A 26,847-nucleotide genomic window follows, 5' to 3' on the forward strand; every position below is an offset into this window, starting at 1 on the left:
AGATGGAGAGAGATAATATGTTCTTGGACTGGAAGAATCAACATTGTGAAAGTGACTATACTACCCAAAGCTATCTACAGATTTAATGCAGTCCCTATCAAACTACCAATGACATTTTTAACAGAACTAGAACAAAAATTTTCACAATTTGTATGGAAACACAAAAGACCTCTAATAGCCAAAGCAATATTGAGAAAGCAAAACTAAGCTGGAGGAATCAGGCTCCCTGATTTCAGACTATACTACAAAGCTACAGTAATCAAGAGAGTACAGTACTGGCACAAAAACAGAAATATAGATCAATGGAACAGGATAGAAAGCCCAGAGATAAACCCACACACATATGGTCACCTTATCTTTGATAAAGGAGGCAAGAATATACAATGGAGAAAAGACAGCCTCTGCAATAAGTGGTGCTGGGAAAACTGGACAGCTACACATAAAAGGATGAAATTGTAACACTCCCTAACACCGTACACAAAAAGAAACTCAAGGGGCTTCCCTGGTGGCACAGTGGTTGAGAGTCCACCTGCCGATGAAGGGGACGTGGGTTTGTGCCCCGGTCTGGGAGAATCCCACATGCCATGGAGCGGCTAGGCCCATGAGCCATGGCCGCTGAGCCTACATGTCCGGAGCCTGTGCTCTGCAACGGGAGAGGCCACAACAGTGAGAGGCCCGCTTACCGCAAAAAGAAACTCAAAATGGATTAAAGACCTAAATGTAAGGACAGACACTGCAAATATCTTAGAGGAAAACATAGGCAGAACACTCTTTGACATAAACAACAGCAAGATCCTTTTTGACCCACCTCCTAGAAAAATGGAAATAAAAACAAAAATAATCAAATGAGCCCTAATGAAACGTAAGAGCTTTTGCACAGAAAAGGAAACCATATCAAGATGAAAAGATAACCCTCAGAATGGGAGAAAATATTTGCAAACGAATCAAGAGACAAAGGATTAATCTCCAAAATACACAAGCAGATCATGAAGCTCAATACCAAAAAAACAAACAACCCAATCTAAAAAAGGGCAGAAGACCTAAATAGACATTTCTCCAAAGAAGATACACAGATTGCCAACAAACACATGAAAGCATGTTCAACATCACTAATCATTAGAGAAATGCAAATTGAAACTACAATGAGATCACCTTACACCGGTCAGAATGGGCATCATAAAAAAATCTACAAACAATAAATGATGGAGAGGGTGTGGAGAAAAGGGAATCCTCTTGCACTGTTGGTGGGAATGTAAAGTGATAGAGCCACCATGGAGGTTCCTTAAAAAACTAGAAATAGAACTACCATATGACCCAGCATTCCCACTACTGGGTATATACCCTGAAAAAAACATAATTCAAAAAAAGTCATGCACCAAAATGTTCATTGCAGTTCTATTTACAATAGCCAGGACATGGAAGCAACCTAAGTGTCCATCGACAGACAAATGGATACAGAAGATGTGGCAAATATATACAATGGAATATTACTCAGCCATAAAAAGAAATGAAATTGAGTTATTTGTAGTGAGGTGTATGGACTTATAGTCTGTCATACAAAGTGAAGTAAGTCAGAAAGAAAAAAACAAATACTGTATGCTTACACATATATATGGAATCTAAAAAAAAAAAAAAAAAAAAAAAAAAGGTCATGAAAAACCTAAGGGCAAGACGGGAATAAAGACGCAGACCTACTAGAGAATGGACTTGAGGATATGGGGCGGGTGAAGGGTAAGTTGGGACAAAGTGAGAGAGTGGCATGGACATATGCACACTACCTAACATAAAATAGATAGCTAGTGGAAAGCAGCTACATAGCACAGGGAGATCAGCTCTGTGCTTTGTGACCACCTAGAGGGGTGGGTTAGAGAGGGTGGGAAGGAGACGCAAGAGGGAGAGGATATGGGGATATATGTATACGTATAGCTGATTCACTTTGTTATACAGCATCAATTAACACAACAATGTAAAGCAATTATACTCCAATAATGATGTTTAAAAATAAAAGAATTAACTGTGGCTACTAAGGAGCTGCACAAGTAGGACAGTCAGTCTGAAATGTCAACCTGATCCACAAACTGGAAACACTGTTTGCTGCTCTTCTGCCGGACAATATGGGCAGTTTCACATGCATACTCTCTCACAGTGCAGCCAATGTTAACGTACAGAGAAGTAGAAACGTGCCCTACAACTCATTAGCGTCAGCTAAGTGGGCTTCAGGAAGAAAACTAAAATGCAGGGTAACACAGTAGAGATGCTGCGCTTACAAACTATTCTGAAATGCCGTATTGAAGTCAGTGTAACAAGTGCTTAGTTACCATGAAGATTTTTTAAAAATAATTAACAATAAAATGCAATTCTTAAGAATATAAGAACAAAACATCTAGCATGTATTTAGAATTTAGACCCATGTATCTACTGTTTAATTCTCATTGTCTATTTTTTTTTCTTATTCTAGGTGCTTATTCTCCTCAAAATTCTAGAAAAGTCATTTCCAAAGTGTGTGTTGGTATACATCATTGTGTAATGAAATAAATGTGGGGTAATGAAATCAATAGGGTAGAGTATAATAGAAACAATTACAACACATCACATGGTCTCTTAGAAACAACTGTGTACTTTGCAAAAATGGCTCATGATATGAAATGTATTTCTTACTATATATTTTTAAAAGTTTGTAAAGAATAAAAGCAGTAAATGTAAGATTCTATTTTAGAAATCTATGTGCATAAGACAAATACCTTAAGAAGAGAGTGATCATTGCTGTCTGAGGTTTTTTTCTCCTACCCTAAATAAAAATGACAATAGGCCTTCTACTTCAAGACACACATCACTTTTGTCTTTTTTATTTTTCCTTCTTTTATAGAATATCTCACTCAAAAATTAATTTAATTCTAAAATGACTAAATATGACTATATAAATACTACAATCTTCCTTAAAAAATTAAAATATCTTAAATGACTTTTAAAAAATTGATTTTAAGCACATGCCTCATTATAGAATTATCAGAGAATATAATAAATCAAAATATAAATAAGAATTTCTTTTTTTAAATTTCTGATTTATCTTTTCTGTAAATTTAGAATCTAAATCCTTTTTTAATGGGAATTTTGTCCCCTGCACTTACCTCTCTCCCATCACAATCCTCACCATCAAATCTATTTCCAGAAATGTAAACAGATTTACAGCAACTAATATAAAGCTAGGCACTTAGTGGACACTCCATAAATATTTGTTGATGATTATAACTTTGTCTTGACCAGATTGCTCAGATAATTGCTTTATATCTCATGTGGCAATTTAGTTACACTGTGTGGAATTTGGCATGTCAATTAGAAACACCCTTCCCAAATTTGCATATAGGCAGATGATGCTTTCATCAAATTAATTTAGGTCCTTTTAAAAAAGACCCTGATAGTATTTTGAGATCCAAAATAAATCCAGTACTAAGTATAAAAATATTGAAATACATCATAGCTAATGCTAACTATGCCATAAACCCTTATTATGTTACATCTGCATCTGGAGTATTCTAAGTTTGAGAATATTAAATCAATAAATTCATGATTCCATCTGTCAAAAGTGTCTAAAGCCTAAAAATGCTGCCAACTATGTTATTAAAAATAGACTTCCAAAGGCTGCCTATATTAACAAGGAGATAACTGAGCAGACAATGTAAAGTCACTCAGGATTCACTTTTCCTTCAGTGAATTTTGTTCTTTCTTTAAACATAGATACCATATATTCTTAACTTTAAAATTCTCTCTGCATCTTCTGGGAATTTGTGTAACAAATAATATAACCTGCAGTATTATAGTTTCTTTTTCTCCCAGACACATGCATTTACAATCTTTTTTTCATTTTTTTTGAAAACCAAAGAGGGTGCCTGAATAAATAAGTGTAACTGCACTTTTAAAAATAAAAAAAAAATGACAGAAACATAATAAAACATACATTAAACACCTAGGAATTTACCTAGACTCTCAATTGTCAAACTTCCAAATATGGGATAATTTTATAATCCTTTTTTAATGTGGGATTCTTCTATGGAGCCCATTAATTAAAATCTCATTTTTAAGAATCCTCCAGGTGTCTCAATTACCTCTCTCAGAAAATTATAATTAATTTCATGAATTTACTTTCCATCTCTATTGGTATTTTGTTGATAAATGAAGAACTGGAGGGAACATTACCTCTGTGAAATACTTTTCCCAACAAAACAGACCTTCTTTAGAGGCCAAATTAATTCTGTTATCAAAACAGCCCAGCCACCACAAGGCAGGAATATCTGTATATTGAAACAGATTCTGGGAGGGCCATTTCGGAAGTCTGGTGACACTGAATCATTCCTCATTCTATCCTGAGTTCAAAGGAGGGCAGACCAGATCTGCATCACCCACTGGAGTGCCCTCAGAGCCAGAGGATGCTCTGCTTCTGAATGAACTTACTTTGACCGCAGTACTGCATACACTGTAGCCAACAAAATATCCTCTGGCCCATGGGCTTCCACAGCCAACACAGAACTTCCTGTAGTCAGTGTTGATACATTGCTTGGGTATAATTTTCCTGATCTTCATAAATATTTCATTCTGTTTTGCCTATGTCAAACATCTAAAAATGTTTATCTTGAAACTGAGAAAAATATTTTCTTCATCTGAGGTTTTCTCAATTCAAAAGTACTCTATTATTTATCTTTTTAATTCATTCTCCTTTAAAAATTAAAACTACTTATTTTTATAGAGTTGTAATCATTTTAGTTCTATTTAAAGCAGTTAAAAACAAAATCACGTTGGACACATTGCAATCTTATTTCTTTTGATGTCATTGCAAACATCAGATTATTTTGATCTCTTTCTGTGTGTGTGTATATGTTTTAAATTTCTTGTTACTTTTCCCCATTAAAACTTCAAAATCTCTTTTGTTTGCTATGCATTTTATTTTAGATGTTGACTTACTTTGTTGCCTTATCTTTCTGGTTTTCAATTTTTGTTCAACATGGGGGTAAAATCTAAGAATGGCATAATTCTGTTTCTTTCATAATGTACTACAATAGGGACTAATTACATCTCTACTGCCCCTCAAAAACAATAGAGTGAATGGAAATAAAGTGAAGTGATGCACTCAAAATTTACGTTGACCCTCTTTGAAGCATGTCTTCACTCATCAAATAATATATAGCACAGTTGAACGTGGTGAGTTCTAGGTACTAACAAGTTAAGAATACAGATTACTCCAAAAATATATGAACGTGCTTCAACGATACAATGAAATGACTTAAGCCAAATTTGAGTCCTCAAATCAACAGAATCAGGAGACCTAGGTTCTGCCCCTGGATGTATGTTTCTGGACCTCAGTCTCCACTTGAAATTGAAAGGGTTGACTTCTGAATAGATTCTGAAATTCCTATGTTTTGCATAAATTAATGCTTCCTATTTCTGTTATCAATATTGTCAAGCTAACATTCTCTTTAACCTTGAGCTATATAAAAATGATCAAACACGTCAAAATAATTGCTAAACTGAGAATTACAATAAATGCTTATAATGCACATGTTTTTATATTATGTATTTCTTATAATAAAACACTTTTACGATGATTTGCAGTAAAGTGCTCTGTCACCAAAGCTGTCAATCTCTCTCATACTTGTCTTTCAAATTCAGCCTATTCTTTCCATCCACCTGTCACTACTTAGATCTAGGTCCTCATCATTTCTCCCTTGGACGATTATAATAATAGCTCTAATTCTCTCAACTGACACCCCATTTCTCCTTCACTCTAGTTTACTCTCTCTATAGCTGTCATTTATCTTTCTAAAAGCAAAATAGTTCATGCCACCCAGCTGCTGAAGAACTTTATTATATACAATGTAAAATCCAAATCTCATACCTTGGCACAATCTATCCTCAACCAATTTTCCTGTTCTCGTCTTATACCAACTCCTTTCAGACTCCTACTGCAGTGATCTTTCTTGAATTTTCTGCACATTAGAGCCTTTGTTACAAACCATTGCCTCATGGGTGTCTGGCTTATGGTAAATACTCAGTAACTATTTCTTGACTAAGTGAGTGAATGAATGAATTTACATGCTGTTGCTTTCACTTGGTTTATACAATTTTTCATATATTTTTCCAGTCAAAGTCATATTTTAAGTTCAGTTTAAATATCACTTCTGCATTCTCCCCCAATTTACTCACTCAAGAAGTTGTTCCATTTTCTATTTTTCCACAGAATTGCAGTGTTATCATCAATAGTATTAATATATATTCTCAGTTATCTGTTTATGCTTAAATTAGAAATTTCTATGAAAATTATGGTATCTTATTACAAATTTTATATATATATATATATATATATATATATATATATATATATATATATTCAGTACTTAGTATCTCCCAGGGTCATAGTAAAAACTCAGTAAATGTTAGATCAATGAAATACATACAAATACTCTAAGAAATAAAAAATATATCTGTATTAAATTATAACTGACAGAGCAGTTTCTCATTATCTATGAGAAATCATAATGAATGATTATTTCAAAAGCAGGCATTAAAATATTTAATTTAAGCATATGATTCTATAAGGATTAATCTACTATAAAGGACAAAATAGGGTGAGTGTGATATGAGAAAAAATAAATCCATGTAAATGTCTGTAAAGGACTCATGAAAATAGTCATTGAAATGGTAGAAAAATGATTATTCTGATAACTGTAGTAACAAAGATTTCTTGAATTAAAAGTTTAGGATATTTGAAGATATTTAAAATATATTGGTGAAAATCACATTATATTTTATAGTAAGTTTAAATTATACAGAATCATGACACTGAAGTATTTTAATTAATAATACTTATTATAAAGTAAAATATATATCTGTTTTTGGTAAACAAGATTTAAAATTAAAGTTGTAGGGCTTCCCTACAGCGCAGTGGTTGAGAGTCCACCTGCCGATGCAGGGGACGCGGGTTCGTGCTCCGGTCCGGGAAGATCCCACATGCAGTGGAGCAGCTGGGCCGGTGAGCCATGGCCACTGAGCCTGTGTGTCCGGAGCCTGTGCTCCACAACGGGAGAGGCCACAACAGTGACAGGCCCGTGTACCACAAAAAAAAAAAAAAAAAAAAAATTAAAGTTGTAGCCACATCTAGCATGAAAATTTATGAAAATGGAGGTATATAAAAATTATTTGAATTCAGGGATTTTGATGGTATCTTGTGGTTTAATAAAGGGTTTAACAACAAATTCTCAATCTCACTACCTATGACCATTTTAAAAAAATTGTAAGATGTCTCAAGAGGTGACAAGTGCCTTTAAAACATCGGCTCAAACTACCCTTCAATCAGAAATATATATATATATATATATATATATATATATATATATATATCTTTTTTTAACTAACAGGTTTCACCAAAATGGAACAAAAAATTTCACTAAACCTTTGTTTCTATGTCAGCATCAATAATCACTTTGCTTATTCTACCTGTAATCACAAAATTTCATTATTTTTAAAAATCAATTTTTATTGAAGTATAATTGACTTGCAATATTATATTAGTTTCATCTGTACAACATATTGATTCCATATTTTTATACATTGCCAGGATAAGTCTAGTTACCACCTGTCACCATGCAAAGTTATCACAGTATTATTGATTATATTCCATATTATGTATAGTACATCTCTGTGACATTTATTTTATAACTGGAAGTTTGTAGCTCTTAATCACCTTTGCCTATTTTGCCCAACTCCTTATCCCCTCCCCTCTGACAAATACCAGTTCTTTTCTCTGTATCTATGACTATGTTTTTGTTTTGTTATGTTTGTTCATTTGTTTTGATTTTTAGATTCCACATATAAGTGAAAAAATATGGCATTTGTCTTTCTCTGACCTATTTCACTTAGCATAATACACTCAGTTTAGCTATGTTGTCACAAATGGCAAGATTCCATTATTTTTGGTGGCTAATATTCCATTATACACACACACACACACACACATTTATCTCACATTATCATATTTTCTTCATCCATGGACACAGGTTGCTTCCATATCTTGACTATTGAGAAAAATGTTGCAATAAACATTGGGATGCATGTATCTTTTTGAATCAGTGTTTTTCTTTTCTTTGAGTAAAGTTCCATTTTTAATTTTTTGAGGAATCTCCATACTGTTTTCCATAGTAAACATATACCACCAACAGTGCACAAGAGTGCCCTTTTCTCTACATCCTTGCCAACACTTCTTATTTCTTGTCTTTTTGATAATATTCATTTTGACAAGTTTGAGGTATCTCACTGTGCTTTTGATTTGCATTGCCCTGATGATAAGTGATTATGAGAATCATTTTTATATGCCTCTCGCCATCTGTATGCCTTCTTTTTAAAAAATGTCTATTTAGGTTCTCTGTCCATTTTTTTATCAGAGTGTTTGTTTTATTATGGTTGAGTTGTGTGAATTCTTTATATATTTTGGATATTAACCCCTGTTGGACATATCATCCACACATATCCTCTCTCACTCAGTAGACAGCTTTTCATATTCTTGATAGCTTCTTCTGCTGTGCAAAAGCTGTTTAGTTTGATGTAGTCTCATTTCTTTATTTTATTTTTTGTTTGCCTTTCCTGAGGAGACAGATTCAAAAATATATTGCTAAGACTAATGTCAAAGATTGTACTGCCTATGTTTTCTTCTATGAGTTTTATGTTTTCAGACCTTACATTTAAGTCTTTAATCCATTTTAAGTTTATTTTTGTACATGGTATAAGAAGGTGGTCTAGTTGCATTATTTTGCTTGTAGCTGTCCAGTTGTTGACACCATTTATTGAAGAGACTATTTTCCACATTGTATATTCTCACCTTATATATCATAGATTAATTTACCATATAAGTATTGAAAAAACAATAACTGAAATTTTAAAAAATACAGTAGAGGGAATCAGCAAATTTGATGATACAGAAGAACAAATCAGCAATCTGGGAGACAGAATAGTGGAAATCACCCAATCAGAACAGCAGATATAAAAAAAGAATTTTTAAATATGAGGATAGTTTAAGGGACCTCTGAGACAATGTCAAGCTTATTAACACTCACATTATAGGGGCCCCAGAAGGAGAAGAAAAACCAACAAATTCTAACCATTCTGAAAATATTCTGATATGATTTATGAATTAGTTTCATGTCAAATATTAATATTTATTTGACTTTAAAGCCTACATATATATATATATATATATATATGAATAAGTCTAAAACTATCAGTACTGTTTTCTTTATGATTTGAGGTTTATGTAAGTTTTTTTTAGCATGCATTGTAGACAAATTCATTAAGTATCAAAAACCAAAGAGTAAAATTATGGTTAATAATATTTTGCTCAATAAATGAAATAAATATTTGTTGAAGGCTATGTTATATGCTATAAGGTTGACCTTATATTTGCTTCCAGTATAGCAGGTGCATAATATAAGAAATGCAATGAGGAAAGATCTAATCAAATTTTAACAGGAATTCAAATGAGGAGGAGATTATACACAATTGGAGAGAGAGAGAGAGGTTCAGAATTAGGAGGGGAGGAAAATCCTACGGAGATAAATAAGATTTCTTACAACAGACAAGGAGAAAGAGATTATGCTAAATGTGCATAACAGAATTTAAAAGAGCATGGGATACAAATGCCTTTTTTAAGTGCCTAAACTAACGTGGTTGACTTAGGTAGTGGCCAAAGAAATGAATATGAAAATATTAGTAAGACTAATGTTTCCAGTAAGGTTGGATACGTGAAAATAGTGCATCTAGTTACCTAATAAAAGACACATCAAAAAGAACAGATCTCTAGTTTTTTTTCATTGTTCGTAGAACAGTGAATAAGAGGTCTGTCTGTAGTGGTTTGGTTTGACAGTGAAGTTCTTACATTTGGAATTTCTATGAATGCCTAGGTTTCTGACATTATGTGGTCTCTGAATAATTTGTGTCCAGGAACCATTAGGTTGGACGGCATCATGTCAGTTTTTACCCCTCATTTCTACCCTCCTCATTTCCTTTTAAAAACCAGTATTGGAGGTATCATTAAGGGTGTTCATTCTACTTTTAGGAGAGAAGAGAGATCTGCTTGGTAAAGAAATGAAGGGAGTGAAAGTAACAAAGTTGGAGGAATGGTCACATCATTTTAGTTCCTTTCCCATGCTTGTTTTTGAAACACCAGATGCAAGGGGGAAATGTGAGAAAGAAAGTGATAAACAGCAATAATTTTAAAAGCATCAGTAATCCGCCATATGCCATCGTACCCCTCCACCCTTATTTTAAAAAGATAAGGAAGAACTCTCTAAAAGACACAACTGTTGAACTAAGGATGAGCGGCTTTGAAAATAGTGAGTTTTCTGTTCCTGAAAGTGTGTAAATAGAGGCCCAATAACCACGTGGTCAGGATGATATCGGAGGAATTCAGTCTGGCTCCGTGCTCATGATCTGGCCATTTGCAGAGGATCCCATGCTCAGAAGGGCCCTGGGATTAGTTTAATATTCTGCAGTCAGTGTCTTGAAATTCTTAACTTTTTGGACCAGAAACCCCACATTTGCACGTAACACTGAATTCTACAAGTTATATAGACACTGCTAGGTATCAGACCAATAATATGAATAACATACCCTTAAACACCCTTCTGACACTGAATTCCTTTGATTCAGTGGGCTTACTTTGGGAATTCAGAATGAGAAACAATCTTTGAAAAATAATCTTGAATGAAATCTTATGTGGATATGAGGATTAGTAGCAAGAAATATGAAAAAAAAGTAAATCAACCTGTGTTTATCCAGTCAATTATGATGACATAAATAGAAGAATATGACTTGAGCAAAATGGGATAGTCTTAAATTCTTTCATTGAAATTAAAGAAACAAAATAGGACAGTTGTGGAGGAAAATGGGCAGATTCTAATTATTTCTGTGATATCTGTACAAATTGAAACAGCCAAATAAGCAATTAATGATGCTACTAGTAATGGCAATGCAGGACATTATGGACTAGGTAAAGCAAGCAATTACTTTTGCAGATGCCTGAGGTGAAATAATCTATTAACTGTGTACATAATCCTCTTGAAACTGTTAATTGTAGTAGATATTGTATCTTTTTATCTTATCAAAATTGGATTATTTTTCATCCTATAGCTACATTAAATCCTTCAAAAGTCTCATTAATATATAATAACTTTTCTTCAACCCTCAGTAAAAGTTAGTTTTCACATATTTTCATCACATATCTTCAGAGCAGGGTCTAATCTAAAGACATCTCGGAAAACATTGACATTAGTATTGTCTGATCCTCCTCTTTAGGTGCCTCAAACATTCTCCACAGTGGGTGTGAGGCGTTTATTTCCCTCGACTCTTGTAAAATCCCCATTTGTACGTAATACAGTGAAATCTGGAAAGCCCATATGGCTCAATGCAATTTTCTCATAGAAAACTCCTGCTGGTAACACTTTCTCTTCAGTCCCTGGGTGAGAGGCAAAGCTCCTTTATCATCAGAGGTGGAGAAAAATGAAAAGGAAGGGAGCAAAGCCATTTAAGAACTAAGGAGGACTTTAGACAAACACCTCAACTTTTAGTTGCAAATTTAACCTTTTAGTTTAAATAAAGTTGCAGGTAACATTTGTAACTCAAATAAAAATAATTTAACATTTACATGTGTGTGAGATATTAATCATCTTACTAAAATATGAAGATTAGAAAAGTTGGCTTTAAGGAAATTGAAACAGCCAACAGGAGATATATATAGATAGACATAGATATAGATAAATATGTATATAATTTTGTGTATTTATATATATTTTATTATATATTTAACACCTATTTTGTTGTATGTTATATATTATAGTATATGCATTTATCTATGTCATGTAAAAAATATTACTTTTTATGTTTTATTTTCTTCTATTTCTTGCTACTAAGAGAGAGAGAGAGAAAGAGAGATTTTAAGGAATTGAGTCATATAATAATACAGGCTTGGCAAATCCAAAATTTTTACCATAGGCCAGCAGGCTAGAGACCAAGGGAAACATTGCAGAGTTCAAAGACAGTCTGCTGGCAGCATTCCTTCTTTCTGTGGAGAGGTCAGTGTTTGTTTTGTTAAAGTTTTCAACATATAGGGTGAGGACTAACCTAATATAAGGACAGCTTTACTCAAAGTCCATCAACTTAAATGTTAATGCCATCCAAAAAATGCCTTCACAGAAACATCCAGCGTAATGTTTGACCAACTGTCTGGGCACCATTGCCCAAGCAAATTAACAAATAAAATTAACCATCGTGCTTCCTTTGAAGAGTTTGTGGTTACTGGCACACATTTTTTAATGAAGTAAATATTCAAAATAAGTCACAAGTATGAATGACAATGTACATATACTGCAGCAGTAGCTATATTTCTGTATAATCTATCATAATAGAGAACTGTATGTAGAAAAAAACCATTAACTTCTCAATTCAAAAAACGTTTATATTAAAAAAAAGTCACAGATTTTTAAATCTCTTTCCTTAATTTTTCTCTGAAGGAAAATCTTTTTTCAGATCCTTTGTCATGGCACTTAGATTCTTTATTTTTGAAATAAGTTGGTTCACCCTATGTAAAAATTAAGAAAAACCAATTAAACAAACATCTAAGTACAGCAGAACAGGAACAAATGACATCACATTTCATAGGGCACAGACTCATAAAAATAACAATAAATAATATTCAATTGTATGTATAGTTGAAAATAGAATACAATGTAAATTGAATCTCCAGTTGATGAATACTGAATAAAATACTATCAAATCTAATGGCAAGAAATATTTGTCATGCTAGATTGTCTAGGGAAAACCCCAAGGATTATGACTACATTATGAGGATCCACTGGTTTATAGGCTGAGACCTGATTCTTAGCTCTCAAAGGATAAATGAATGCAGAGCATCTCAAGAAATTTAAATCTTATAAAGGCCACAGCAATACTGTTCCCAAACATCTCTACTTTACTGCTAAAGATACAGAAAAGAGTGAGTTAAACTTTGCTTCAAATATCAATTTTTGAGATATAAATATATGTGTGTGTGTGTGTGTGTGTGTATATATATATATATATATATATATATATATATATATATATATATACTCTTTGTGTAGGGGAATTACTTGATCATAATGAAAAAAATTAAAATTCAGAGAATTGTATTATGGGGGTGAGGTGAAGGTGATTTGAGTAACAATTTTTAAAGCCCATGCTAAGTGTATCTAAAAATATTAAAGTCTGTAATTTGAAAGTTTTGTGTCTCTGGGAATATAGTTAGGTCTACAGGCAGGGATTAAAATAAAAATGTTTTCTTATTAGAAAAGAGTCTCTGAATAAATAATACAACAGTAGCTTTACTAACTATAAGGAAATATTTCTAGATGAATCTCTATTTAAATTTCATGCAGCATAAACCATGTCCAATCATTCCCCTCTTTCATCTGAGAAGATGTGTTCCAGGTCAGGATGTTAACTCACATAAGTGAATTAGTTCTAGATTTATGCTGAGGCTTGGATTTGCCCAAAGCATATCATATAAAAAGCAAAACTTGAAGCATGGAGAATTACACAAGAAAATGTTCAAATGTTCAGAGTCTACGATGTATGTTATTGGAATGTGCTATTTGAGTGCTATTTTATTCTATTTAACTAGCTGTGAGCTGATGCTTTACTTCACCACTCTGGGATACTGTTTCCACTTCCTTATGAAATTAAGGCTTTGATATAAATCATCTTTAACCTACAAAGCTCTTTAATCTATAAAACTAAGAACACAAAACTGTGAAAGCCAAGAGCTTCTAAATGCATTTCGATTCTAGAAAAGAAGTGTGTCATGAAATTAAAACCATTCATGCTTACCCTGGAGATTTATCCCCCAATAGATTTATGTCAGAATAAAAGATTTATAAATACATGTACACCATTGTACTTGTACCAAAAGTACTATAATGTTATTTCAGTTGTGAGACAGAGAAAGGATAATGAAACAATTTGTTATTCTTTATAGCTTTTTTGTATTAAAACCAAAATTATCAAAAATAGTCTGCATATAGATTAGACATTTGATATGAAACTGCAAAGTACAATTGAAGAGACAAATTCCATTATGTGACAGATACTTCTTTAGACATCAAGCGCAGCATTTCTGTTTACAGGAAGCAAGCCCTGAAGTTCCTCAATCAAAAGTAATATAGTAAATCAAAAGTGCCTGGTTTATTTTGAAGTGTCTTTGCTTGGATTTGAACAACCGTCCTGCTGCTTTTTTTATGAAGAGAGAATTGAGGGGTTTTTTCTCTCCTTTTTAAATGGGAGAACTTTAACTTTAGAGTGTTCTCCTTTGGAAATGACATACTCGTGTATTCTGTATATTCCATGCATGTGTCATGCTGGAATCGGTTTAGTTTCTGTTATTGTTGTCTATGAGGTGGGCTCTGAAGGGTGAGAAATGAGACAGAGAGTAGAAGACAATTTATTGTGAAACTGGTGCTGAGCAGTTCAGTGACATGGAAGACATCATGAGTGAGAATCACTGAGTTATTGATCTATAATGTATTACTGTCATACCTTCATGCCACTTACACTCAAATCAAAAGGTGAAGATGGTGATATTGCTCTAAATTAGAAAACATATTAAAAGAAAGAAATGTTAAATTGGGTTTTCAAAGTATTGGAGAACTGTGTGTACATAGTCTAACATTAGAAAAAAGAAAAAACTCCAAAGAAATCTTAGATACTATTGCATGAATTATTATGTTTTCAGCTATTTTTCTAATTTATTAAACAATAGATAGGCAAAAATATGTCTACATATTATTTACAAACCAAGGAAATTGATACTTTTATTCATTAATTTATTCATAATTTACATAAATATAATTCATAGATTTTAACTGTAATGCTTGATGAATTTTAACAAATGAATGTACCCATGTAACTCACATCCAAATTAATAAAAAGACATAATCGTTATCACCACAAGGTCTCTTATATCCGTTTCTAGTTAATGATCCTCCTCACCCAGGAAACCGGAGTTCTAATTTCTACTGTAACTCAGTGTAACCTTTTATTGAACTTAATATAAATATAAATCTGGACACTGTGGTAGATGCATCATTAGATGGTTTCTGTTATCTTCTCCAAGGAAGTACCGAGTTTTATCCTAGCAAATAACTGAATTGTAATCGATAACCTTGAACTTGTGGACTTTGTTTTGATGAGCTTAGTTCATTTGTGTCATTAATCCCAGGATGAACTCCTTACTTTTTGACTCTCCAGGCATGACCCTTTTGGGTGTTTTGAGACAGGCTGGGACCTGGGACCTGGGATGCTTTGCTGCAGTGCTTGAACCTGGACAAAGGTCTCCTCAAGGAATAAAATACAAAGAAACTATAATGGACTAAAAATAACTGCATGCATGCAGATTTGGGGTAAATTATGGACAAGATACAAGGAGACCAAAAATCCAACTGCCACTTCCGAAGAGCCGAGAGAAAAAACAGGGTGTCGGGAGCAAAAACAGGGCATTGTGCATGCACCTTGTATACAACACCACCAAAGGGGTGGGCAAACCATCTAAGCTGCCCCTCTGGCCCAACCTTGGGACCTGCCCGCACCCTCACTCTATATAAGGAACCAGCTCGCACCACCTTGGGGAGTGAACTAGGGAAACTGTTACTTGTTTTTGCTCCCCTCTTTTGCAGCAGGAGCCCCAATAAAGCCTTGCCTGAATTTCTTGTCAGGCCTCTGATCAATTTCTATTGATTACAGAAGTCCAAGAATCCTGGTCAGTAACATTTGAAGACAGAGCCCAACTTCTGTACCAATGCCCTCAAAGTGAGTAGGATTCAAATTGTAAGAGTCTCCTTTCATTGTGCAGCAGCCGAAAGATGGACTCTTCCCATTAAGCACTCCATCTGTGGTTCCCCCCGGACTCCTTGATGTCTTGCTTACATACATAGCCCACTGCTCAACTCTGATTTGAAAAGAGGTTATACAAGCTGTTGGGTTACTGTCCCGTTTCTCCCTCCTTTTTAGATCTCCCTCAATTTCCATGTACAATGTCAGCCCCAAAGGTCTCCTCTGACAGCATCTCCAGTGAGGCCGAGGCTTTCTGCTTGAGTTCTATTCACTGTGGACACCTGCATAATTCCCACAATGTGGATCCTTTCCACAGAGGGTAAATTCACCCGTTTCTGAATGCTTTTGTTCACCCGCCAGTGTCTTCAAATAGTTCTTGTTAAAATTTTGGCAGTAGTTTGTAACTATTTTTATAAAAACTATAGGGATTTATCCTAAATCCCTAACAGTATCTATTCCTCTATAGACATACATGTGCTATGGTCTTAATGTTTCTTTCCCCCCACCCCAAATTAATATGTTGAAAACCTAATGCCCAGGATGATGGTATGGGGATGTGGTGGGCCTTTGAGTGCTGCTTAGACCATGAGGGTGGGTTCCTCATGAGTGGAATTAATGACTTAGAAAAGTGGCCCCAGAGAGATTGCTCACTCCATCCACCAGTTGAAGACACAGTGACAAGTCATCAGCTATAAACCAGGAAGAGAACCCTCACCAGAATGCAACCTTGTTGGTGTCTTGATCTTGACTTCCTAGCCTCCAGAACTCTGAGCAATAAATTTCTGCTATTTATAAGCCCAAAAAACAAACCAAAAAAAACCCAAAAACTATTCTGCTCTATCAGAGCCAAGCTCCCGTTCTAAAATAACTTGAAATTTTATTGAAGTACTGTGTTCACACTTGTTATACCAAAGTCCTTATCACATGGATTACTTGATTAAATAAATAATGATATATATAAACATGTAACTTTAAAATGTAAAATGTTTCCAAAAGAAAAACAGATTTGTGAGAGAAAATACAAGAAGCAAATAATTTGGATTGGATTTCATAAATACCTCTTGGGACATCTGTAGGATAAAGATTTGTCAGATAATAGGAGGTGGAGAGAGGTTTTCAAAGATAGAGGAGAGCGTCTGTGCAAGAGAAAAGAGCTTATTTCACATAGGAAACTGAAATTAGGCCAGAGCGACTTAGTTATGGGATGCAAAAGAGAAATAGCAGAAACTAGGCAGGGACGTACCACTTAGGATTTTGTACAAATGCTTGTAAAATACACTTGTATGCCAAATACAATGGGAGGCTGTCAACAGTTTTTCATCAAGGTAGTGACATGATTTTGACTACAGTATGGAGTCATATACTTTAGCTAAAATATGGAAGATGATTGGATTATGTCAATTCCAATTGATAAATGAAAGACTGTGGGAACCAGGTAGGAATAGTAAAGGAGAAATTAGAAGAATCAAGATGTGTTTTATGGGAGAACAATGGAAAATTTGAAAACATTGTCTTTAATTTTTAAAACATTATTTCATTATTTAAAATCAGTAGTAGCTCATAACAGATTTGAAAAAAAAACCTTTTTCAGCAATTATTACATTTTTCTGACATTCATAAATCTATTTTAATTTATTAAATAACATATGACATAACATACATTATTGCTTAAAAATGTACAGTTATAAAAACAATCTTCGAGATCATCTAGTCCAATTCCCACAACTTAAAAAAAAAACACATCTAGCTCATTACTTTTTAGGGACCTATTTAAATCTGGAAAATCATAGAGGCTGAAAATTATGACTTCTAATAAAATGAAATCTGCCTCTTAATTTTTACTTAAAGTTACTTAATGATTAAGATGAGTAATGCTCACTTTACACTAATGAACCTTCTTAAATCTCAGATCTTTGGCATATGGTTTAAAATATTTGGTATTTTTTGTTGCTGTTGTTAATATGACAACCTAGAATGATATTCTCAATTTCTAGGCATTAGGTCACTTCTCCTGTCCTTGCCTAGTTTTCTCCACTTTTGATCTTTCTGATAAAAGTTTATACAAATCAATCAGTGTTTGACTCATATACTTCTTACATACTTAAATTTTAGACTATTTACAAGTCATCTACTAGTATTTATATCCTAGCTCTGAAACAGTTTAATGGACAATAGTAAAATCATTAGACTACTTTGTGTTTCTTGTCAGTGTCTGTTATACTTAAACACCAACATTTTTTGGTGTCCTCTCTCATTTTCTTCTTTTCTTATTTCAATCTTAATCCAAATGTTTTCCAGCAGTCTTCTTTCCTTAAGTTCATGTATATATACTCTGGACATAACATATCATGCCAGTACTTAGTTTATCTGCCATGTTTAGGCATTTCTAATTATAATTTGTTCTTCGGTGGTACATCCTGCACTACGCCATACTCTGCCAGTATTTTTGTGTTAGGATATACTTAACTCTCTATTGCATGTTAAGGCCATTTCATACCTGCCTTCTTAAATATAAATGAAGGACAGGTAGTTCCTTAAAACGTTAAGGTTATTGTTTCTGCTAATAATTTATTCAAAATCTTTTCCTATTCTGAACAAATTAAAACTCCTTTATAAATTAGTTCAATGTTTCTTCACTAGCTTTAATGTCATCACACACATGTAGATGTATGTACATGTAATATGTAATACAGATTCATATGTAAAATTTAAAATCAACATTTGGTGACTGTTTTTCATATGTAATTCTACCCACTCTGGTCATAATAACCATGAATAATTCACTAGGACATTATAAATAAAACCTATCAGGGTCCTTTAATTCCAACCTTTATGTAACAACAAATTGAGACTTTTCTTTGAAGCTCTAAGAAATGAGAACCATGTAGATATTAGTGCAGATCTTTCTATACATATATACAAAAATATAAATGATGCATAGAGTCTGGATACAAACTTTTAGGCTCTTTTCACTGAGGAATTGCTGTCCCTGTTCAGATGTGATCTGGATTTTTCTTTTGTTTTCACTGTAAAGCTATGAGAGATTCATTTTCATCCTCTCTACCATTACATTACCACATTCTACCCCCATTTGACTGCAATTTCCAGTAAACTAGAGGCCTTGCTTCTCTCTACATTTGACTGGATCCCCAATGCCAATCCAATGTCAAATATACAATTCTTAAAAACTAAATATCTTCGGGCTTCCCTGGTGGCGCAGTGGTTGCGAGTCCGCCTGCCGATGCAGGGGACATGGGTTCGTGCCTCGGTCCGGGAGGATCCCACGTGCCTCGGAGCGGCTGGGCCCGTGAGCCATGGCTGCTGGGCCTGCGCGTCCGGAGCCTGTGCTCCGCAGAGGGAGAGGCCACAACAGTGAGAGGCCCGCATACCGCAAAAAACAAAACAAAACAAAACAAAAACTAAATATTTTCAATAATATTGGTAAACAAATGAATGAAATATTCTTTGTGAGGCCTCTTATTCCATCCTTGTACCAAGAACTTTACTTCTATTTGCACCCAAGTGCTTAGACTGCATTAGTAAATTCATAATGTTCATTTCATACATCATTTTTATTGCCTGACTATTAATGAGGCAATGTCTAAATGCTCAATAACCTCTTTTTTGTAACCGTTTTATAGCACTCTTCATTTTCCAACTTTGTAATAAAGTTAGTTTATATACACTCTTGGGGTTTCCAGTAGATTGGCTTAAAAAAAGGCAGGCACCTGTGTTAGTTATTATGGTAGGACCATACCTTTTTTGTATCCTCTTTGATATTTAGCATAACTATGTGACTTGGCTTGGACAATAAAAGGTGTGCAGCAGTGAATGGTCTGATTTCCGAGTAAAAGTTTTAACAGCCAGTGCACTTGTCAATGTGTCCCATACTCTAGTGACAGTGAATGTTGAAACTTGTACTGAGATGTAGCCCACAATTCTTAACGGGTTTTCTTTGAAAATATTTGTTTCCTTTTTGTTAAAAAATGTTCCCCTCTATCTGAAAAGAAAGGACAAAGATTTAGCATAGTAGAATATGGCCTATATACATTAAAAAAAATTTATCAGAATGGGAATTTGGAAATGGAATTTGGGCTTTTTAATAGTGTTTATTTTGGGGGTCCCTAAGACTAAAGTGTTACTAATTCTGAACTAACTACTATGCTTTGGGGTCTACACAATACAAAAAGAGCTTTACTGACAGTGTTACTAGCCTTCTAAAAATCCATTCTTCCTTTTTCTTTATTATAAGAAGCTTGATATTTACAGAGCAGAAACATGTCCAGTTAAAATATTTGGTTTTTCAAGGTCTTAGAAAACTAGCTACTTAACATTTTAGGAAAATAATTTGTTATTAATTTACTGAAAACCTTCTATTCTAAACTAAATAACACTCATTTATAAGTTCCTTAAGTGTTTCCTCACATGGTTTTTCTGTGTAGCATGTGGCCATGACATGCAGTCTGGTGCTTGGCTTCGGATGAGCTATTTAAGAGAGGGCACTTTGCTGACTTCTCCATGTACTCTGTTCTTCCTCATTTGCCTTCCTCCTGGCTACCTGCCTGGAGGACAGATGGAGTGACCAGAAGGGGAGCAGCCAGATTACAACTGTGAGGGGAAACAATCATATGCTAAAAATGGCAGAGAAAGGTGGATACACCATTTCTAAACTATTTTCCCTTGTAGTTACTATTTCTCTATGAAAATATCTCCTCATGTAAGTAAATGAATCAAGTTGTTGTATATCTGTTACAGTGCAGCCAAACGCAATGAACAACTTGCTAACTATTCTCTGCATATCTTGGGAGATGATAATCATAGGTTTAAATTGATCAAATTAATAATATATCTTAAAATTCCTGGGATTAAAAATAAACAATATCCTGTACTCTTCACCCCTCCATCTCCCCACTCCTCTTTTCATTTTTCACTGCTTGCGGCAATGAAAGTTTAATCTACAGTTTGTTCTACACTGAAGTAGATAGCTACAGTGTAGAACAAAGTTCTAGATTCCATAACAAACACAAACTATATTTAATACATACACACTGCTATATTTAAAGTGGATAACCAACAAGGACCTACTGTATAGCACAGGGAACTCTGCTCAATATTATGTAACAATCTAAATGGGAAAAGAAATTGAAAAAGAATGGATACGTATATATGTATACCTGAATCACTTTACCATACACCTGAAACTATCACAACATTGTTATTCAACTAGACTCCAATATAAAATAAAAAGTTAAAAAATACATATTAAAGAATTTAAAGATATGTTATACAAAGTCTTTTGGTAGAAAACATAGTTGATGGTCATTATGCCATAGAATGAAAACTGGATTGTGATAGTGGATATTCTGTTTGGTTACTGTATATTCTTAGGCAAGTTGTTTAAACTTTTTAACCTTCTGCACCCTCATCTATAAAATGGTAATAAAAATACTTATTTTATAGAGTTATTATAATGATTAGTGATCATAATTTCACAATGAATGCTCAATAAGTAGTGTATGTTAATTTTTTTGTATGTTTTCAGGCATGAGTATTGTTAAAGACACAATATTTGCTAGAGAGCCCAGCTTTGTCCTGGGCATGGAGGATTAATTTGATTTTTTTTAAGTGATTTTTTAAATTTTTATTTATTTATTTTTGGCTGCGCTGGGTTTTCGTTGCTGTGCGCGGACTTTCTCTAGTTGAGGTCAGCAGGGACTACTCTTCATTGCGGGGCACGGGCTTCTCATTGTGGTGGCTTCTCTTGTTGCAGAGCACAGGCTCTAAGCACACGGGTTTTGGTATTTGTGGCACGTGGGCTCAGTAGTTGTGGCTCGCGGGCTCTAGAGCACAGGCTCAGTAGTTGTGGTGCATGGATTTAGTTGCCCCACGGCATGTGGGATCTTCCCAGGCCAGGGATTGAACCCATATCTCCTGCATTGGCAGGCAGACTCCTAACCACTGCACCACCAGGGACGTCCCTATTAATTTGATTTTTGCATAATTAATCCCTTTAACAAGCTGATAATTCTTCAGGGAGGGAGATTATTATTTTTTTCTACAAAGAATATTAAAATCTATCTTTATTGAGTGTGCTACTATGAAAAGGAAGTAAGCAAAACATGGGGTATATTTTACCTAACTCTAGAGCAATGCACAGAAGGGAGATCATCAAGGAGAAAGATAGAGGCTGTAGAGAGAGGATCACTTGCTTGAAACAGAAGTAAGCTTCATGTTTCCTATGATGCAATCATCATCATGCCATTTTGCATCCATGCTTGACAGCTTCTAGAGTCTGCAAGGTCTGGAAAATGAACACTACATTTCTCATAAGCTCTTTATAGGTAGGGTTCTTGATGTGTATTAGGAACTGCTGTTTGTATGCCCTTACTTGAGATGTAAAATGTGGAAATAAAACAGAAGTCCTCCTTCATTTATTTTCGGATACTTTTTGTTTGCAATACTGTATAGATATGGGAATTTTCTACAGTATCACTAAAGTCCAATCTCTGGCTCCACAGGTGTTTAGAGGCTATTGTGTTGACAGCTGCAGTAATTCCATCTTTCATATTGGTAAATCACAAATTCAGTGAATTTTTAAACTCAGAACTTTCTGTGATGCTTTCTGATACCTTCTTAGTTGTGTCTCAGGTAGAAGCTCCTCCACTGGTCAGTTTTAAAAGTTCTGGGAGTCCTTCCAAGGAGGACCTGGAAGGGAGACTAAAACTCTCCCTGGCATACATGGCATTTTCAGAAGATGGCGTGGTTCTCAAGTGAGTTACTGGTATTTTACATCAGCAAAATAACTCGATTTTACAGGTTACAAACAAAAAAAATCTGTTTCTCTTTATGCATTTTATTATTTTAAAATAAAATAGGTACATACCGCTGTAATAAAATTGTCTTTAATCACTTAACAAGCCTAAACTTGACTAAAGCAGTGAATACCTGGAAACATAATAAATGAAAAAAGCTAGTATTTTTATAACATAAAACAGTATCATTTATAGCTTGTCAATCTCATATTGTCAACAAGCAAAAATAGAAAGCCCGGTAGAGAATTAAGTTATCTTCGTACCTGCTAATGATGGATGCTAGTTTTGTTAAGACTGTCAGAATTTACTAACCAAAATTATGACATATAGTCCAAAGAGTGTAGTAAACTCTTTATCATGTTAATTAATTGTTCTCTTTTGAAGATCTATTGTGTTGACTAATTGAACAATAATTCAAGTAGAGTGTCCCAGAAAAATAAAAAACACTTGGGTTCCCTCTTTGGAGTCTGGCTGGTGGCTCTGAGCATTGGCAACGGCCCCGACTCACTCCGACTTTGTATCCTCATTTAGAGGCCTCGTCTTCTGCACATGGCTTCCTTCCCTGTGGTCTGGAAACAACCTGGAGTTGTGTTCTGTTTGGCAGTTGTCGGGCCAGGGCCTTTTGAACAGTACTGTCCCAATGAAGTACTAGATATTATTTATGTAAGAATGAGCTTTTTTTTTTTAACAATAGTATCCTTTCAGAAATTTCTAACTATTTTGTAACTGCATGACTTAACCTGGTGAAAAAAGCAGTTATTAACAGTCTACCTTTTCCAAAGCTTAAAAAAAAACAAATAAAAATTTTAAAACTCTCCCTAAAAAGTTGCAATGAATTTGTGAGCACCAAATTTCAGGAGTTAAATATGTTTTCTGTTTAAAGTTATCTAGAGGGGTTTGGTTTTCTCTATTGAACCCCAAGGGAGATGACCTGAAACCAAGAAAGCACTTTTAAATTCAATTATTTTATTCTTAAAAATTAAGGACTTTCTTCTTCTCCTTTCCACACTTGGTCTATTTAGTACCACTATCTGACCACTATCCATTAAAGTTTTGTTTCAAAACATTGTTAAAGTGGTTCTCTACAGAATGGACACTTTAAAAATTTTGTATCTCTGCTCCTACACTCCTTACCCTAATGTGCTTGCTTTATCTGGAACAATTGTTTTTCTCTAATAAACAAGTATATTTTGATTCTAAAGAGATGTTTCTCTGGCAAATAAAAGTTGTCATGGATTGACTAAAGGTAAATCAGAAATCCAGAAGGACTCTTACTATAGATATTGTCCTCTGTGATAAGAAGACTATTTTGTCAGTGAATCATAAACACAGTTTTCTCTGACATTTTATTTCCCAAAGTTTTAATAATATCCCAATCAAGAAATTTTTAAAAATTAACATATTTATATGTATACAGGCATTTCACTTTTGTTTGGTTGTGCCAGGTGTAGATAGGAAGGAAAGAAGGAAGGAAGAAAGGAAGGAAGGGAAACATATGGAGTAGAAATATAGAAAAAGTGTATTTGCAATTACAGAAGTAGAAATACTGCACTTGGCATAAGAATAAAATAATAAGTATGAACAGAATATATATAAATACATAACCCACCCCCAAGATGCATCTCTCTGTTCCTACTGGTATTCTTACCACCATGGTGTAGCCCTTTCCCAAATTGCACCAGGATAGGTCCATGTGACCAGGAGACTAATTGAATTAATAGGTCACTTTGAGGTCAGGTTATAAGGACTATAGGGAATTCTCTTGTGGGCTCCCTGTTTGCTTGTGCTCTCATTTCTCTCTCTTCCTTTCCTCACTCACTCTGAGGAGGCCAGCAACCCCATGATGTGAGCAGCGCTATGGAGAGACCCACACAGCAAGGAATCGAAGCCCCTTGCACTCAGCTTCTGAATGAGTGTGAAGTAGATTGTCTGGAACCTTCATGAGACTGTGGCCACACAGACAACTTGAGTGCAACTCCTGAGAGACACTGAGTCGGAAGCACCCACTAAGGCATATTGGGAGTCCTGACCCTCAGAGAGTGTGTGAAATAACAAACATTTGTCCCTAAGTTTTCAGGTGTTTTGTTACACAACAGATATCTAATACAACATATAAATATGAAAATAGATGTATGTTTATGTATATGCATGTGTGTATATATACAAATATATATATGCATATATATTTACCTTTAACTTTGATAAATGTTGCTGATTAAAGTTAAATACAACTATTTAAAATCAACATTGATTTCAGCTCAGCATTGCAACAGATGGTCAAATGCCTTAAAGTAACTTAAAATATAAATACCTACTGCCATCTCTTGGTGATTTTAATAACTTCCATGCTTATTTAGTGATGTTTATTTTTTTAGGGTGAGCTATATTTGAAATATACACAAATATATTCAAGCTCTTGAATATGAGCTGTTTTATCCAGCAAAATATTTTATTATTCATATTATCTAGTTAGATAAAAACTTATCTTAAGGAAAATATACATTCATTATAATGTCAAAACTTCTTAAAAAGTATTTTCGCTATGCATATTTATATTTTAAGTTAAAAGTCTCCTTAGATAAAGTATTTAATTTGATTTTTATTTAATTTTATGATAACCCTTTTACAAATCATTAATAAAAACAAACTTATTTTCAACATAACTTTAGTGTAAAGTGCATTGCATTTTCCCCTAAATCTTATTAAAGTTTGATAAGTTGACAATGACTATGAGTAATGAAGAGATTGTTCATTAACTAAATTGCATTATTCTAAACAACTGTTAATTAACAGCTTTTTTTTCTATTGGGTAAATTAAAATATAATTTATGGCTTGTGGTATTTATAAATTACTAATAAGAACCCTTAAACATGAAAATGTAGAGTTCACATTAACAACTGGAAAAATATTAGACAGCTCTTTCACAAAACTTTCTGAAGATAAGGAATGGAGAAGCATCAGGACTCCCATTACATTCCCTGCCTCAACTGTCTTAAGTAATAGAAAGCAATGGTCAACCTTCGCTCAACATCTCATGCAGAACTCTTCTCTTCAGAGAACAACTGCTCTGGTGACACCTAATAAATGTTTAGATTTCATAGTATCAAATTACTCTCAGTTGCTGGGGTTTTTTCCCATACATTATCTTCTATATTTCTTTTATTCTTTACATTGCTTATCACATTTTGAGTAGTTGCTAAGTGTTTAATAATGATGATAATGAGTATCTCAGAAAGAACAAAGCAAGATATAATTGTATAACAGCAAGATGATGGATGGATGGATAGATAGATAGATAATAGAGAGATAGATAGATAGATGATAGATAGATAGATAGATAGATATTCCACTTGCAAAGATTAGGATAAAGACTCTAAAAGCTATACTAAGTCCAACTCAGGCAGCTCAAATTTATTCTTTTGTTAGGCTGGCTTCTCCCACCTATAAATCTTTCTGTCCCAGTGGGCTAGTCGTTAGAGATAATTGGTTAGTGTGTTATTTCCACGCTGAGTGGAATAGCTATGTTACTGAGAGCATTTTTTATAGGCCATATATTGACACTTGGATAATTTAAGAAAAAAAATGAATCTCATAAAACACCTGGTATTCATTATCTATGTATATCATCCTGTTCAATATTTTGATCACTTACCCCCTTCTGTGTAGATGACAGAAAAAATCTCTTTCATAAGAGAGAATTTATATCTGTATGAGCTGCACATACAGTGCAATGCAGCACATTTATTTTCCAACTGTTCCCTTTTAGTGCAGAAGATGAGGTAGAGCTACTGAAGTATGTAAGAAAGTGTTGATTGTGAAGAAATTTATGAGAATCCAATCGACATTATCTCATTTTTGACTTACTTTTTTTCCAACTAATGGGAATTGTGGCTGAATCTGTCAGAAAGAAATTAACAAAGACTAGAGGAAAATTCATAATGTACAATTAATGAGCAATTTTCTTTGATGGCTCATTTATAAATGTTGGATACTATAGGAAATTATCCACAAAGGACAGTCCATTCTCCTGTTTATAATTAATTTTGACTTTGTTAACAAATATTTTCTTGCAACTATACTGACCTTATAAACTTGTGTTTGAAAACCAGGAAGAAATATTTTAACAACGGTTTA

The sequence above is a fragment of the Mesoplodon densirostris genome, chromosome 1 (assembly GCF_025265405.1).
Source record: "Mesoplodon densirostris isolate mMesDen1 chromosome 1, mMesDen1 primary haplotype, whole genome shotgun sequence".
Lineage (NCBI taxonomy): Eukaryota > Metazoa > Chordata > Mammalia > Artiodactyla > Ziphiidae > Mesoplodon > Mesoplodon densirostris.